The sequence below is a fragment of the Muscardinus avellanarius genome (assembly GCF_963383645.1).
Source record: "Muscardinus avellanarius genome assembly, chromosome: 5".
Taxonomy (NCBI): Eukaryota; Metazoa; Chordata; class Mammalia; order Rodentia; family Gliridae; genus Muscardinus; species Muscardinus avellanarius.
Window position 1 is genome coordinate 25,456,994 of NC_137790.1, and position 16,796 is coordinate 25,473,789.

The following is a 16,796-nucleotide window of genomic DNA, read 5'->3' on the forward strand; positions in this document are numbered from 1 at the left end:
TCCTGGAAGCCCTTCTACCTCCGGCTACACTCCCACAGGCTACACTCCCAGACCTATTTTTATACTTTTTTGTGGAAACGGGGTCTCTTAAGCCAGCGCAGCTGGCTTCAAACCTGTGCCATCCTCCTGTCTCTGCCTCCCAAGTGCAGGGATCACAAGCATGCGCCACCACGCCCGGCTTGTCAACAGCTTTAATTACTGCATGAATCTCGTTTATCTCCATCATATTAAAAGCCAAGCATTTCACAGGGAAAACCAAATCTGACTACACCTTTGATTTTCAAAACAGCCTAATAAAAATTGTTCAGGCTCAAACACCAATAACTTAAATATTGGTTTCTTGAGACTAATGCAATCTGGTATAATCAAATTTATAAATAACAGATCAGGATGGATTAAATATTGAAATATCAATAATATATTCCTAGACTATGCAGCTCAAATAAAATAGTCACCAAGTACTGAAAACATAAACCATTTCTGCAGTTATTTAAAACATATATTGACCCTAAGTTACAAGGACCAATATTTTTTAAAAGCAGAAATAACAATTAAGATGTTATAGCACTTTTATTCTAACTAATTTTTATGTAGTGGAACTGCTGAGAAACCATTTAAAATTAGCAACATAATGATATATAGTGACTTCAGAGGACTTTAAATCCATATACTTATTACAGGATATTTTAACAAAATAATAGGTGCTTACAGTAATCTCCATTTGTCTGTAAAAGATAAATTTCAAGATTCGTAGTGCATGTCTGAAACCACAACTTGTGCACATCTTATGTATTTTTCTTATAACTCCTGCAATGTTGCCCCTAAAATATCAGAGTTGTCCTGTTCTTCCATGTTTTATGTGCTGGTATCTCTTTGCATCTCTACTCTTGTACTGTGGGTTCATTATGAAGTAAAAGAAGGGTAACGTGAACATAAGTACTGCAGTAAGTTAGCAGTTGATATGATGACTGAGGAGGCTATTAAGTGACTAATAGGCTGGTCATAAGTATGGAGCAGATACAATGGACCAAGGTGGTGGGAAAAAGAGAATCGGCTCAAGATTTAATCAGAATGACATGCAACTTAAATTTTATAATTTTTTTTCTGAAATTTTTCATTTAATATTTTTTGTACTACTGGTTATTGAACCCAGGATCATTCTACCTCCAAGCTACACCCCCAGCCCTACATTTTTCTTTATTTTAAAATAGGGTCTCACTGAATTGCAAAAGGCCTCACTAAGTAGCTGAAGCTGGCAGTGAACCCAGATCCTCCAGTCTCAGCCTCCCAAATGAGGATTGCGATTACAAGCGTGTACCACCACACCTGGCTTCCATTCAATATTTTTAAACTGCAATTGACTGCAGGTTACTAAAACACCAGAAAACAAATCCATAGATAAAAAAAAAAAACAACTATTAGACACATGAACGGCCTATGTCAGTGAGTGGTCAGTGAAGTTAAAACTTTCTAAGAGGAGAAATACAGATAATCAAATATCTAAAATATTATATTTATTATGTTGCATAAAAATTATCAAGTATAAACTATGCCTTAGACACTACAAAAATATTTTCCAAAACAGCCATGATTATTATTTCCTATAGCTTCTGTTCTTTCTGTTTATTCTTGAATTATAGGGATTGAGCCCAGTGGTGCTCTACCACTGAAATATATCCCCAGTCATTTTTCATTTTTCATATTTGTTTTGAGACAAAAATCCTGCTAAATGTCCCAGTCATTTGGATCCTATGATACATTTGCCATGTTTTGTATGGAATCTTGAATTTAAGTTGATTATGTTACTTGCAGTTTTATTGTTCCATAGTATATCAAATATGAATGGCCCAGAGATGGGTACAGGCTCAGTGTCAGACAAGAAACCCTGCTTTCTACACCTGATCAAGGCAGGTGATCTCCACAATAGTAAACATGTTTCAGTTCCCTAAGGCTGCAGATACAAAGTACCATACACAATGTTTTTAACATCAGATTTGCATTATCCACAAGTTCTGGAGGCTATAAGGCTGAGACCAAGTGTTGACAGGACCATAGTTTGCCTAAAGCACCAGTGAGGAATTCTAAAAATCTCTCTCCTGGATTCTGGTGGTTTTCCTGCAGCCTTAGATATTTCTTGACTAGGAAGCACATGGCCTCAATATCTGGCTTGTGTTCATATGCCATTCTCGTCTATGTATGCTTTTACTTAGATACCATTTATATTGGATTGTGTCTCACATTAAAGGCCTTATCTAACCTTAATTAGTTACATCTGCAATGTTTTTTTTTTTTTAAAACAAGGTTACATTCTGAGGTTCTTGAGGATTAGAATTTCAATTTTTGAAGGATACAGTTCAACCTAAAACATACTTATAGAAAGTAGGAAGAGGAACTTTCTGATTCATTCTATAGATTCAAAATTATAAATTCTCATCTGGGTGTAGTGGCACACACTTGTAATCCCAGTACTTGGGAGACTGAGACAGGAGGAATAAGCTGCAGGTTTGAAGACAACCTCAGCTACTTAACGAGGCTCTCAGCAACTTAGTGAGATGATGTTTCTAAATAAAATATAAAATATGTCTGTGAGTATAGTCCAGAGGTAGAAAGCCTCTAGGTTCCATTTCCACCACCACCAAAAAAGAAAACAATTATGAATTCTCACAGCAAATTTAGAAATTGAATTAATTTAAAAAAATATTCAACTCTTTAATTAGTTCATTACAAAGACTTGAGTTTTTCCCTAATGTAAGATTACTAAAATAATAAAAAATTAAAATAAAAATTATCTTTAGTAAAATCAATGGCTTATTATCTTTCATAGGCCTGAATATAATATTTTTACAATTGTCATTTTTTTCTTTTTTATTGGCACATTGTAATCATATATCTTAATGTGTTACAGTATGGTAGAGGCATACATGTACACATTATTCAATGAACCCTTCCCCAATCCCAGTCCATTCCTTCCTCCTTCCCTCCTTCTCATGTCTGGCTTAGTGATTGACTTTGATATGTTTATGAATGTTGGTCATGTACATTAGGGTATTTCCTTAAGGACCAGTGTCCAAGCTATGGCACAAAGAGCAACCCAGATAATTGAAGGTGGATTTTGAACATTATCTATTTATGTAAAAGTATTCTCACTGCTTTATTGGTTAAAAAAAAACACCTTATCTTCAAAATGCTCATTATTTTTCAAATGTTTAGGTATTTCTGAATATATCCTATTGTTTGTGTACCAACATGCTTTTCTATATCTTCAAAAATTTAAAATATAGTTTTGCTTTCTAACAAAAAGCAAAGAACCCTTGTAAATTTTTATCCTTGTAAATCTTTATTCTTTTCATAATTGAAGCTTTATGCATGTGAGATTTATGTTATTTTAAAAGTTCAAACAGTGACATATTTTTATCATTCATTTAAAGTTATATTTACTATGAACATTATTCTCATAAAATACTGAAACAACAGTTTAGTTTTCTTATAGAGGATTCTTTTTGTTCTAAAGATATTTCACCCTGGAAACATTTCTGTGAGGCCTCTAAATGACTACTGTTCATGTTACATGGATTGAGAAAGGTCATGTTCAAGCATCACTTTCATTACACAGCTCATTAATCAAGGAATCGGTGCCTAGTTCTACTAGAAGGCATTTGATGTTAGACCCTTTTTTTCTTCCTTTCGGTAGAAAATATATATTTTTTAATTTTTTTCTTCCCAGTTTCTTCAATTCTTGATGATGCCAACAAAATTGTCTGTGCCTTTCTTTGGGTGTAATTATTGACAGTTGTGTTGCTGAATTATTGTCTCCAATAAACTCTGAAGTTTCATCGGTTTCTGCACATAAGATTCCATATTCATCTCTGTCATTTATATTTGTCTTTGGAAGATACTAACCAGAGAGGATCAATTCCTTGAGAAACTCACATATCACCTGGCCAGTAGTTTATTTCTTTCTGATTTAATGCCTGCTACACTGGAAGAAATTACTAGCATTTTATTATCCTGGGTCAATATATTCTTTTTGTTTTACTATAACTTTTTATTTTTAACTCAAACCATTGGATTCACTTTTAATTTTTTTTACTTACTTTCTTTACATCTTTTGTGAGTCAAGATAAGACCTTAGATCATAAGCCAAACCTTTCATAACAGCAAGAGGGACATAGTTATGTTTAATAGAAGATATCATTGCTCTCTTTTATCTGTATAAATAAGACAGTTGTGAGAAATCTAAATAAGACACAAATGCAACTCAGATATTTCACATGGACATTCTCTGTTTAAATTCTACAGTCTTCATTCTTGTATCTAATTCTCCTTAGCTGATGCTATGACATTTCCTAAATTTATTTGTCTGCATGGGTACGTATAAATGCTACTTGTAAAATTATACTGCAACTCAAGAACTTAAATTTTTCTTATTGTATTATTTCTTTTTTGCCTTTTGTTTTGTTGCCGTACTGGGAATTGAACCCAGGGGCATTCTATCTCTGAGCTATACCCCCAGCTTGATATTTTATTCTTTATTTTGAAATAAGGTCTCACTAAGTAAAGGGCCAGTGGAGGGCCTCACTAAGTAGTTGAGGCTGGTTGCCAATCCTGTGATCCTCAGGTCTCAGTCTCCCAAGTTCTGGAATTAAAAGCATGTGCCACCATGCCTGGCTTATTGTATTATTTCTTAGGTGAAAAGTTTGCAAATTACAAATCAGTGCATTTATTTTCATTATGTTTTATTATATTTTAAAGGTAAATAATATCTAATGAAACTTTATGTAATTTGGCACTGAGTTAAAATAGTATAATTTTTAGAATTTAAGTTTAGGTTGTGGATGTTTTTCAGGTATTTCAATTTTATTTTAGTCACTTTCTGAATAATGTAAGTCATATTTAAAATGTTATTTCATGAACCGGCGTGGTGGTGCACGCTTGTAATCTCCGCACTTGGGAGGTGGAGATAGAAGGATCACGCAGGGTTCCAAATAAAAATATAAAATAGGTCTAGGAGTGTAGCCGAGAGGTAGATGGGTTCCATCTCCAGTACCATCAAATAAAAAAATAATGTTATTTCATACTATGTGATATGATATCTAAGTCAATTTTATTAACATACTTTTCAATTTTTGTCAGGTTATTTTTTATACCATGACAAGTTCTAAAATATTACATTCTTTTATATTCAAAATTTTTATGTGTGGTATCATATAAATATTAGGTATAGTATATTTACAAATTAAAACTAAAAAGAGCGCCTGTTAGCTGAGACAAGAGGATTGCAGACTCAATACAGACTCAGCAACTTAGTGAGACTCTCAGCAACTTAGACCCTGTTTGAAAATAAAATATGAAAATGATTGGGAGTGTAGTTCAGAGGTCAAATGCCACTGAGTTCAATCCTCAGTACACACAAACAAAGAAACAAACAATGGAAGAAAAACTAAAAACCCTTAATCTTAGCTAAATATGATAGAACCCCCAATGACACAAAGCATATTCAAATAAATATTACCCAAAACTTATTATATGTAGACATCATAAACATATAATGTGAATTTGTTTCCTCAAGATTTCTATGTTTAAATTCTAACTCTTAAGATTATTAGGTATTAGGAAGCCAGGACTCCTGCTAGGAGGTTAGGTCATGAGACAAAGATGTCTTTTGAATGGGATTAATGCCTTTATGAGAGTGCCAAAGAAGCTCATGTTTTTTCTTCCAAGGTGTCATATGTGGTTAAGGTGAGACTATTTCCATTTATGATGAAATTAGGAGTGACTAAATATTAAATTTGCAGATATTTAGAGCTCCCAGTATTTAGCACTATGAAATACTTCTCCATTTTTTAAAAATTCCTTTCTTTTTTAATTTTTGCACTACTGGGGACTGAAACCAGGGACATTCTAACTACAAGCTACACGCCCAGCTCTATTTTTTATTCTTTATTTTAAAACAGGATCTCGCCCGGTGGTGGTACAGGCTTGTAATCCCCGCGCTTGGGAGGCAGAGACAGGAGGATCTCCCAGGATCAAAGATAGCTGTGCTGCCTTAAGAGACCCTGTTTCCAAATTTAAAAAGTATAAAAATAGGTCTCTGAGTGTAGCTCGGAGGTAGGAGGGTTCCAGGAACCCCAGTACCACCCAAACAAACAAACAAACAACACAACAACAACAAAAAAAAAAAAAAAACAGGATCTCAGTAGGTTGCAGAGTGCCTCACTAAGTAGCCTAAGCTGGTTTTGAATCTGCAATTTTCCTTTCTCAGCCTCCCAAGCACGGGGATTACAAGCATGTACCACCAGGCCTGGTTCTCTGGCTCTGTTTTATTTATTTATTTATTTATTTATTTAGTTAGTTAGTTAGTTAGTTATTTTTGCAGGTCTGGGGATGGAACCCAGGGGCCGTCGACCTCCGAGCCACACCCCCTGCCCTATTTTTTATTCTTATTTTGAAACCAGGTCTCACTAAGTTGCAAAGGGCCTAAGTAGCTGAGGCTGTCCACGAAGCGGGATCCTCAGGTCTCAGTCTCCTGAATGCTGGGATTACAACCGTGCGCCACCACGCCCAGCTTCTGTTTTATTTTTAATTAATGCATAATAGGAATGGTGATGTAGCTAGATGGTAGAACATTTGCCTAGAACGTACTATTTATATAGAGTTGAGTGTTATTGTGGCATAAGCAGACATGCACATTATATAATGTGATTAGTTTCACTCTCCTTTAGTTCCTTTTTCTCTCTCCTCCTCCCTTCTGTTTATCCTCTCCTTTACCTCAAAAGTCTCACTTCTCCTTTTGTGACATTCTGCTTTTTTTTTTTTTCTCCTTGTTTTCATCTCTAGATCTCACATAAGAGAGAAAACAGAGGGCACTTGCCTTTCTTAGTCTGTATTTCAATTATACTATAAAACCATAGTAAATTTCTGATTTTAGGAAGCTGCTAAGATATTTTATTACTGCTATGGAAACAGACACATAGGTGTTATAAATGCACCATTAATATCCATATGTTCAACTCAAATATAAAAGACTTGATGCAAGATATCAGAGAGGGAATAAATCTAAAACATTCCTACCTTTGTCTAAGATGTGGTTGGCCCTCAGCAGTGTAGGTTGTCATTCTGAGGACCTGAGGCTCATACTTCTGAGCTAGTAGAAGAAGCTGGCCAGACTTCTGAAGAGACCTGGTGAAGTTAATACTGAAAGTACCAAAATAAACCAGAGATCAACATCAGCTGCTACTGTCAATGGTAGTGATTGGCAGGAAGAACAAGAAAACAAGATAAATTTTCATTTTCTACCCTTTTGCCGTTGTTCTTTATTAGCATAATGTAAGAAGAAGGTAGACGGTAGAAAGAAATATAACTTCCAATATCCCATCCATGGAATAAAAAATAAGTCATTGTTTTTAGATTTGAGAGAAATAATTTATCAACTGGAAGACAAATAAGCCAAGAGTTGAATTGAGACAGTAGGTGCCACTCCCTCTGATTGTGAACTTGTTCTTGTCAAGCCTGTCAATATTCCTCTGGCAGAAATGCAAGAACAATATGCTTTGGGTTTTGGTCTCAGTGTCTATTTACTCTGTCTCTTCTCAGTCAGTGTCCTTGGCAAAGACTACTTTTTAATGTAGCTCAAGCTCTAAAGCCTAAAGTGATTTTTGCAAGATGTCAAATTTTGGCAAATTAAGCTAGGTGTGGTGGCACACGCTTGTAACTCCAGTATTTGAGAGGCTGAGACAGGAGGATAGCAGATGTGCAGCCAACCTCAGCTCACTTAAGCTCTCTGCAACTTAGTGAGGACATGTTTCAAAGTAAAGAATAAACAATAGGGCTGGGGTAAGCTCGAGATAGAATTTCAATTTCTAGTACCACAAAAAATAATAATTTTGGCAAAATTATCTTTTAGATCTATGATATTTTAGATAAATTTTAAAGTGGGTATATTTTAATGGAAGAATGATGCACAGACAAAACAAAAGCTTAAAATGGAATATCTGGAGAAAATGAAGAAGACCTAAATTTAAATGATGTAAATGTTTTTATGCAGTAACAATTTTGTTTAAAATTGGCAATATAGCAGGAAGATGGCGACCGAGAAAAGCGGGGCTTAAGAGCCCCACTAACAACCAATCTCCATTACCACAAAATCAGCACCTTTCATAGCCAGAAAACACCATCACAAGAGAAACAAAAAAATCACCAGGCTCCAGAGAGAAAGCGGACTGAGAACAGAGCTCAGATCCACAGAGGAGATACACCGGCCTCATGCCCGAGGACACGGCAGCAGCACCATACTGCTGGCGGCAGCGGCGAATTCACCGGACGGCTACAGCAAGCCGAGGTGAGCTGCTGCGGAACAGCAAGGCGGGATTTCTCGCCGCAGGTAAAATCTAAAGCTCCCAGTGACTGAGCTCAGCACACGCTGCAGGGATTCAGAGTGGAAATCAAAACCAAGAAGAAATACGCCAGCCTCATGGCCGAGGGCGTAGCAGAGACGCCATATTGCCACCGGCGGCAGCAGCAGCGAATTCACCGAGTCCAGTACAGCTACATCTGCGTACTCAAGAACAGTGAGTCAAATTGCGGGCCACAGAGGAGAAATCCCAGTACTGTACTCCTTGGGACTTGACCCAGTGGGGGAGGGGCGGTGGCAGAGATATCACACCATAGGAGAACGTGCAACCTGGCACTACCCCCCACAGTCTAAAGCAGCCTCTATCGACTCTCTGGGTCGGAGACTCTGTGATACAACCCAGTAAAGGAGTAGTGGGGTCTGAGATACTACTGACTCGAGATCCAGAACACCTTAAGTGAAGTCATAGTGACCCAAGGGAAGAACCCAGAGAAGGCACAAACTTCCGAAATCATGGGAAAGAGGAATAATACTGGAGCAATGAATGCCCACAACCCCACAACATCAGAACCCGATAAAACAGAAAATCAGAGATTTCTAGAAGATCAAATCAGGAAAATAACTGTAGAAATAATAGAGGTGCTTCGAAAAGAACTCAGAGAGAGCCAAAAAGAGATAAAGGATGCAATTAATGAAGTAAAGGCCTCAATTCAAAGCATGAACAACCGATTAGAACACATGGAGAACAGAATCTCGCTCGTAGAAGATGATCATTCCAAAAATGAACGCATGGTTTCTAATCTAGGAAAAAATATCCGACAGCAGGAATCTGATATTGAAGAAATATGGGCCCATTTTAAGAGAGCTAACCTAAGAATAATTGGAATAGAGGAGGGAAAAGAAAGTGAAACCAAAGGGATCAACAATCTCTTCAAGGAAGTAATAGCAGAAAATTTTCCAAACATAGAGCAAGAGGTTGATATACAGGTCCAGGAAACTTATAGAACTCCCTTTAGACAGGATCGGAGAAGAGGATCCCCATGCCACATAATTGTCAAAATGACCAATGTGGAAGCCAAGCAGAGATTCCTAAAGGCAACAAAAACAAAGGGCCAAGTGACATTCAGAGGCAAGCCAATTAGAATCACTCCAGACTTCCCAAACCAAGTCATGAGAGCCAGAAGGGCTTGGAGTAACATATTCCAAACTCTGAAAGAAAACAACTTCCAGCCAAAAATTTCCTACCCAGCAAAACTTTCTATCAAATTATATGGAGAAATAAGAAGCTTCCAGGACAAACAGAAACTGAAGGAATTTATGTCTTCAAAACCAGCACTAGAGAAAATACTCAAAGAGATTAACTACAAAGAAGAAATAGGTAACACACACCAGAACCAGAGAAACAAGAGTTTCCATCCAACATTCAACTAAGATTGGTTATCTGTGGAGATTCATTACTTATGTTAGTCTTTTACCTATCTCTAAATGGTATTGTTTGCCTTTATTGTTGTTAATTTTTAGGATTTCTAGTTGGAATATTAATATACCTTCAGATATAGCATTTGGAAATATTTTATCCCATTTTATTAGTAACTGTTAACTCTGTTTACATTGTCTTTGGATATACAATATTTTTTTTATTTTTTAGGGAGTTTGTATACACTTCTATTGCCTGTGCCATTGAAATCATAACCAAGAAATCACTGCCAATTTCAATGTTGTGAGGTTTTATGACCCAGATTTTCTCCTAAAAGTTTATATTCAAGATTTATATTTAGGTCTTTTATCTATTTTGAGTTAATATTTGTATATGGGATTAGGTAAGGGTCCAACTTTATTCTTTTCCATGTAATTATTATGTTTCAACAATATTTAGTTAAAAGATTATTATTTCCACCACCAAATGTTCGTGGAAACCTTGTCAAAAATAACTTGACAATATAGGGAAGAATTTAGCTCTAGGCTTTTATTTAACTCCACTGGTTTATATATCTGCCTTTAGAATAGTACTACACTGTTTCAATTATTGTAGCTTTATATGGTTTGAAATCAGAAAATATATATCTTCTAGCTTTGTTCTTTTTCAAGATCGTTTTGGGTATCTAGAGTCCATATTTCATATTAGGATAGATTTTTTTTCTGAAAAATAAATATATAAATATATGATAGTTTCACCTAAAAAATAGAAAAAAATATTATCTGGTAAGAAAGAAAGTAAAAAGAAATATTGAAATGTTATATTTAAGTCATCAAAAGCTTGATATCAGACAAATGAAACTCTTCTGTGAGATTATCATTTTTAATTTTGGATAAATTGCTATAATACTAGATGTCAACCACTAAGCCAAGCATGGGAGGGAGGGATGGGGAGAGGAAGGGGTGGGGATCGGGTGGGGGCTGATTGGGCGATGTGTACATTTATGTCTACAAAAGTTTGTATCCCACTATGATGTATGAATACAGTGCACCAATAAAAAAATAAAATTAAAAAAAAATAAAATTGGCAAGATATATGCAAGTCAGTAAGTGACAAAGATTACGGTGTCTTGAAGTGTAGGGACCACGTGATGTCATGATTAAGGTGCAGCACATTTGTGATTTGCATAGCATTATCTTTCTGATAAAATATTGAACTTATGTAAAATTTAAATAAAAGATTGCTTCAAATACAGTATACAAGTTAAAAATGATTAATCATCAGACCTTTAGGAAATTCATGTAATTACTCAAAGGCTGAGTTTTCTCACATAATTAAAAGGCAATTGTATCACTAACAAAACATATGACATATGACATAGTTCAGATTTCATAGTCAAAAGGCATAATTATTTTAAAAATACCAAAACTGCCATAAATATAAAGCAAATTTTTCAGATTAAGTAAAAGAAAGTAAAAATATTGTATATTGTAATATATATTAAATAAAATTATGCTTTTTTCTTTTCATATTTCTGAACTCCTCTGCATCATTTATTATTTTATATCTTATTTTAGTAAAATTTTCTTAACAGTTAGGGGTCCATATATGTGCCCACCATCATGCAGGTAAACAGACAACCCTTCTTTCCCAAGAAATAAATAAAAGTCTCAGGATAGTCTGTGATTGGGCCATACACTTTCACATGCACTTTTGGAACAAATGTCATGCAAAAGGGCATATCATGTGATTGGCTAAAAGTGTGAGAGGAAATGTGAGTTTTGATAATAAAATGTTCTTTTACTTGTATGCAATTGTCTTGGCTTTATCTTGCTCTTTCTATATTCTTGGTTTTTAGCCAGTTTTCCTTCAAGTTACTGATATAACTACCAATGTCTTTGAACTCACTTTATTACATCACAAATTTGAAAGAAGCAAGAACTGATTTTCCATAAGATAATTAAAAACTCAAGATTTTATTCTTATTTAACAAACTTAATTCATGTGAAATAAATTTCACTTACATTACATTGGGGGTAACAGTATTTCTGATTGGCTTGGGTCGATCACCAACAACTATAGAGTTGCATGTAAAATCAATCTAGGTAGCTCTGCTTGTTGAGAAATAGAGCCAGGAGAGATAACCATGTTATCATCGCAACTTTGTATGTGAGCAGTGACTACAAAAGTAATTGTGTTCTTCAACTTTCTTTTACTATGGAAAACTCTTGAAGATAAATCAAATAAAAAGGAGAAAAGGTATATACTGGCTCATGGTTTAGGAGGTTTCAAACTATAATTACATGACCTGTTAGGTCTGTGGTAGCAAGGTATTTCATGGTGAGATTGCATGGTAGAAAAAAATCTACTTACCTTCTTGCAGTAGGGAAGCAAAGAGGATCAATAATAATGTACAAAATAATAAAACAGAGTAACTATTCCAGAAATAGAGCAGCACAAATATTAACTAGTTTTTTGTGGTACTAGGGGATGGAACCCAGGGGCTTTCTACCTCTGGGCTACATCCCCAGCCCTATTTTATACTTTATTTGGAAACAGGGTCTCACTAAGTTGATGAGAGCCTCACTAAGTAGCTTAGCCTGGCTTCGAATCTGTGTGATTCTCCTGTCTCAGCCTCCCAAGCGCTGGGATTACAAGCATGCACCACCACGCCCAGCCAATTTTAATACATTTTTAACAAAAGGAAAAAGTAGTCTAATGGAGAAAACACAGGTTTTTTTTTTTTTTTCATAAAATGATTGTGGAGGTTGTGGATTTGAAAGTAAATAAGCTAAATTCACACCTTATATGTTTTTCACAAAAATTAATTCAAAAGGGCCCATAGATATAAAGAATGTAATAAGGTAACCAATTATTATTTTTCTACAACATACTACATTTAAAATTAAAAACTAGCTGGGAGTGATGGTACACACCTGTGATACCAGTACTTGGAAGGCTGAGACAGGAAAATCACAGGTTCCAAGACAGCCTCATTAAGCAGTGAGATTCTCATCAATCTAGCAAAACCCTGTTTCAAAATAAAACATTAAAAAAAATAGGTTGGTGGTGTAAGATGGAGGTAGAATGCCACTGGGTTCAATTTCTAGTAACACAAAATAAATAAATATAAAGATTAAAAACTACAAATCTCTACAAGAAAATATACAAAAAAATCTATATGGTGTTGTGTTTGATAATGACATTTTTGATACCACCTCAAAAGTACTATCCATAAAAAGAAAAATAATAGAGGGGAAACCTCAGCAAAGCTGAAATGGAAGGGTAGGAGACAAAGAAGGCTGAGGTTGATTAATGGAGGAGCTACATTCGAATATGTGTAAAAGCATGAATGTACATGGACACTCATTGTTGGGGGGAAGGGTAGCAGAGGAAGAGGGCACCAAGCAGAGTAGGAATGTATTCCATTTTCAATATGATCCACATAAAATTAAAAAATTAAAAATTAAAAAATAATTTGTGCCATATAATGTTAGAAACTTATCTATTATGGAAGACAGTGTTAAGAGAATTTAAAAACAAATAATAGATTGAAAGACAAATCTTGAAAAATACATATTAGATAAAGTACTGATAACTAAAATATATTAAAAATCTCTTAAAACTCAAAAACAGCAACAGAATCACAACCAACTCAATTTAAAATGGAATAAGTATATAAACATAAGTTATCAAAAAAGATACAGATAGAAAATAAACATTTGGGATGTTCTATAGCACATGCCATCAGGGAAATAAAAAGTAAAACATTATGAGACAAAGTTACATATATAGAAAGCTAAACTCCAAACTACTAATATTTGAGAAAGATGTGGATTAAAAGAAACACTAATTTTTTTTTTTTGGTGAAAATAGTCAACTGCTTTGGAATGATTATATATTGTCATTACAGTGTTGCAGAAATTGAATATAGAAGAAACTTCAGATTAGTTGAGCATTTTTAACATGAACGTGTGTTAGATTTTGTTAAATCTCAAAATTTTGATTTTTGAATATTTAAAAATTACTGTACCATTGAATAAGTGTTTTTAATCCTACTTATAAAATTTTAAAATATTGAGTGCATTCCTCTTTCCAAAGAAAGTATTAATATTATTTAGAATAGAAATACATCTTTAAGTGTTCTTAAGTATCTAATGAGTTTCTCCAAGTATAATTGTTGAGAATATTCTAGGTTTATGTTAGAATAACTAAATTTACTTTTTTCACACACAAAAACTCAAATAAGTATCAGAATTAGATTTACTTTAAATATAGTTAACTGTACTTTCTCATAACAGTCTACTAATTGTGTAGTTCAACTGCATTCTTAATCCCTTTCACTGAAATTCAGATAGTGTCTGCTAAGTGTTTTGATTGTTACGTATGAAGAGTATTTGCATTCACTAAGAAAGTCATGCAGAGAATTGATCTTGATGAAGTTATCTGGCTCGTGCCCAGAAAATGAATCAAACAACTAATTTCTATATATGCCTTTATCTTGAATGGCTTTTTAACTAGAATTTCAGATGTACCCATGACTTCCTAGGGACACAAGCTTCCACACAGAAACTAAGCAATTATAAAGCATCTCTATGTCTATCATTCATAGGATTGCTGATTGTCTCTACTCATTCTCCCCATACCAAAGCTTATAAACATCATGCAAGCACAACGAAAATAACATTTTTATTCAAATCAATACATTTATTTTCTATCATGTCAAACCTTGATTTTTTTTTTTTTTTTTTTTTTTTGCAGGTCTGGGGATGGAACCTAGAGGCATTTGACCTTTGAACTATACTCCCTGCCCAATTTTTTATTCTTAATTTTGAAACAGGGTCTCACTGAGTTGCAGAGGGCCTCACTAAGTAGCTGAGGCTGTCTGCAAACCACGATCCTCCAGTCTCCACCTCCCAAATGCTGGGATTACAAGCATGCGCCACCATACCCGGCTAAGCTTTGATCTTGAAATTGCTAATTTTGCTTTGATTTTTCCAATTTTTGGAGTACTGTTTCATATCTATAGCTTATTTTTCTATCATCTCTAAATATTTAATATTTTAAAAAATAATACCATACGTTTTAAATGTTTGAGAACACGTTAGTGAATAAGATGTATATATAAAAAATAAATTGTCTTGTGTGGTGGCACATGCCTGCATTACCAGTGCTTGGGAAGTTGAGACAGGAAGATTACAGGTTCAAGGCTAGCCTCAGCAAATTAGCAAGGCCCTGTTTAAAAAATAAAAAGGACTGGGTGTGTGGCTTTGAGCTACATACAATGCTACTTGGCTCAATCCTCAATATAAAAAACAAACCACCACCACCTACAACAAAAACTTCAGTAATTGTGGATTCCTGGTATAATGGATAAGACTTTCATACAGTTTGTTTGACTTGGTTTACAAGATAAGTCTTCATAAATTATTTTTTGATATATTTGGAAATTTATACTCAACAAGATAAAAAGTCTCAGTCTGAGAAAAACACAGTGGCATCTACTTGTAAGAATAAGAGGAGTGAAGATTTATCAATTTCTTTCTATTCTTTTTTTTCCCCTCAAAGTGGAAAAAAATTGAACTCAGGGTCCATCTACTTCTGAGATGTACCTCAAGCCATATTTTATTTTTAATTTAAAATTTTTTTAAAATTTTTATGTTTATTTTTTACTGGTACTGGGGTTCCTGGAAACCCTTCTACCTCCAGGCTACACCCCCAGACCTATTTTTTATATTTTTATTTGGAAACAGGGTCTCTTAAGCCAGAGGGGTTGGCTTCGAACATGTGCGATCCTCCTTTCTCTGCCTCTCAAGTGCAGGGATTACAAGTGTACGCCACCACATCTGGCACATATTTTATTTTTATTTGGAAACAGGGTCTCATGAAGTTTCCGAAAGCCTCACTAAGTTGCTGAGGCTAGCCTCTATACTGTGATCCTCCTGTTTACAGAGGTTATGGGCATGGGTCACCAAAACTTGCTTTAATTTTTTTCATACATCTTTATATCTATTCTTTATTTTCTGCTAAAATATTCTTGTCAAAACTATTTTTCTTGCCAGGCTTGGTGGCGCATGCTTGTAATCCCAGCATTTGGGAGGCTGAGACCTGAGGATCACAGTTCGCAGACAGCCTCAGCTACTTAGTGAGGCCCTCTGCAAATCAGTGAGACCCGGTTTCAAAATAAAGAATAAAAAAATAGGGCAAGGCGTGTAGCTCGGAGGCCAAATGCCCCTGGGTTCCATCCCTGACCCGCAAAAAAATTTTTTAAATAAAAAAATAAACTATTTTTCTTTGTGTCAGTCATATTTTTTTATGTGTGTTTGATATTCAGAGTTGAATCCAAGGGCATTGTACAACACAGTTACACCCCTATTCTATTTTATTTTTATTTTTGAAATTGGTTTGCCAAACATTGATGAGAGTCTTGGCACTTGCTGAGAACATCCTGGAACTTGTGATCCTCCTGTCTCAAGCCTCCCAAGTGCTGAGATTTCAGGCATGCACCACCAACCTAGATCTTGGTTAGAATTTTTGAAGCTGGAATCCAAAACAACTGACCACACAATTCAGAAGATAAAATATTTTTTAGTTTGGGGATATTTATAGGTTCAGAGGGGAAAAGCACAAGTGTCTGCTCTCACATCATCACTGTCAGAGGGAAGACCAAAAATCAAGAGAATTCAGAGACCAAAACATAATCTAAAGATGCCCCTTAAGGGACCTGCCTTCTCCAGTTACATCTACCTGCCTACGTTACAGCCCAGTGAATCCATTACAATGGATTTATATATTAATGAGATTACAACCCTCATCACTTAAGTATGTTATTAAGACATGAGCTATTTAGGAAACATTCTACATCTAACCATAATATTCTCACACCTTCACAATGTCTCTTGAGCATTGCAGCAGATTTATCTTTCTTATTCTGATTATGATAGGTATATATTCAAAATATATATTCCATTGCCTATAATAAATCACCAATAATTCCTGATGATTAAGGTGTTTAAAAATTGGTTTAGC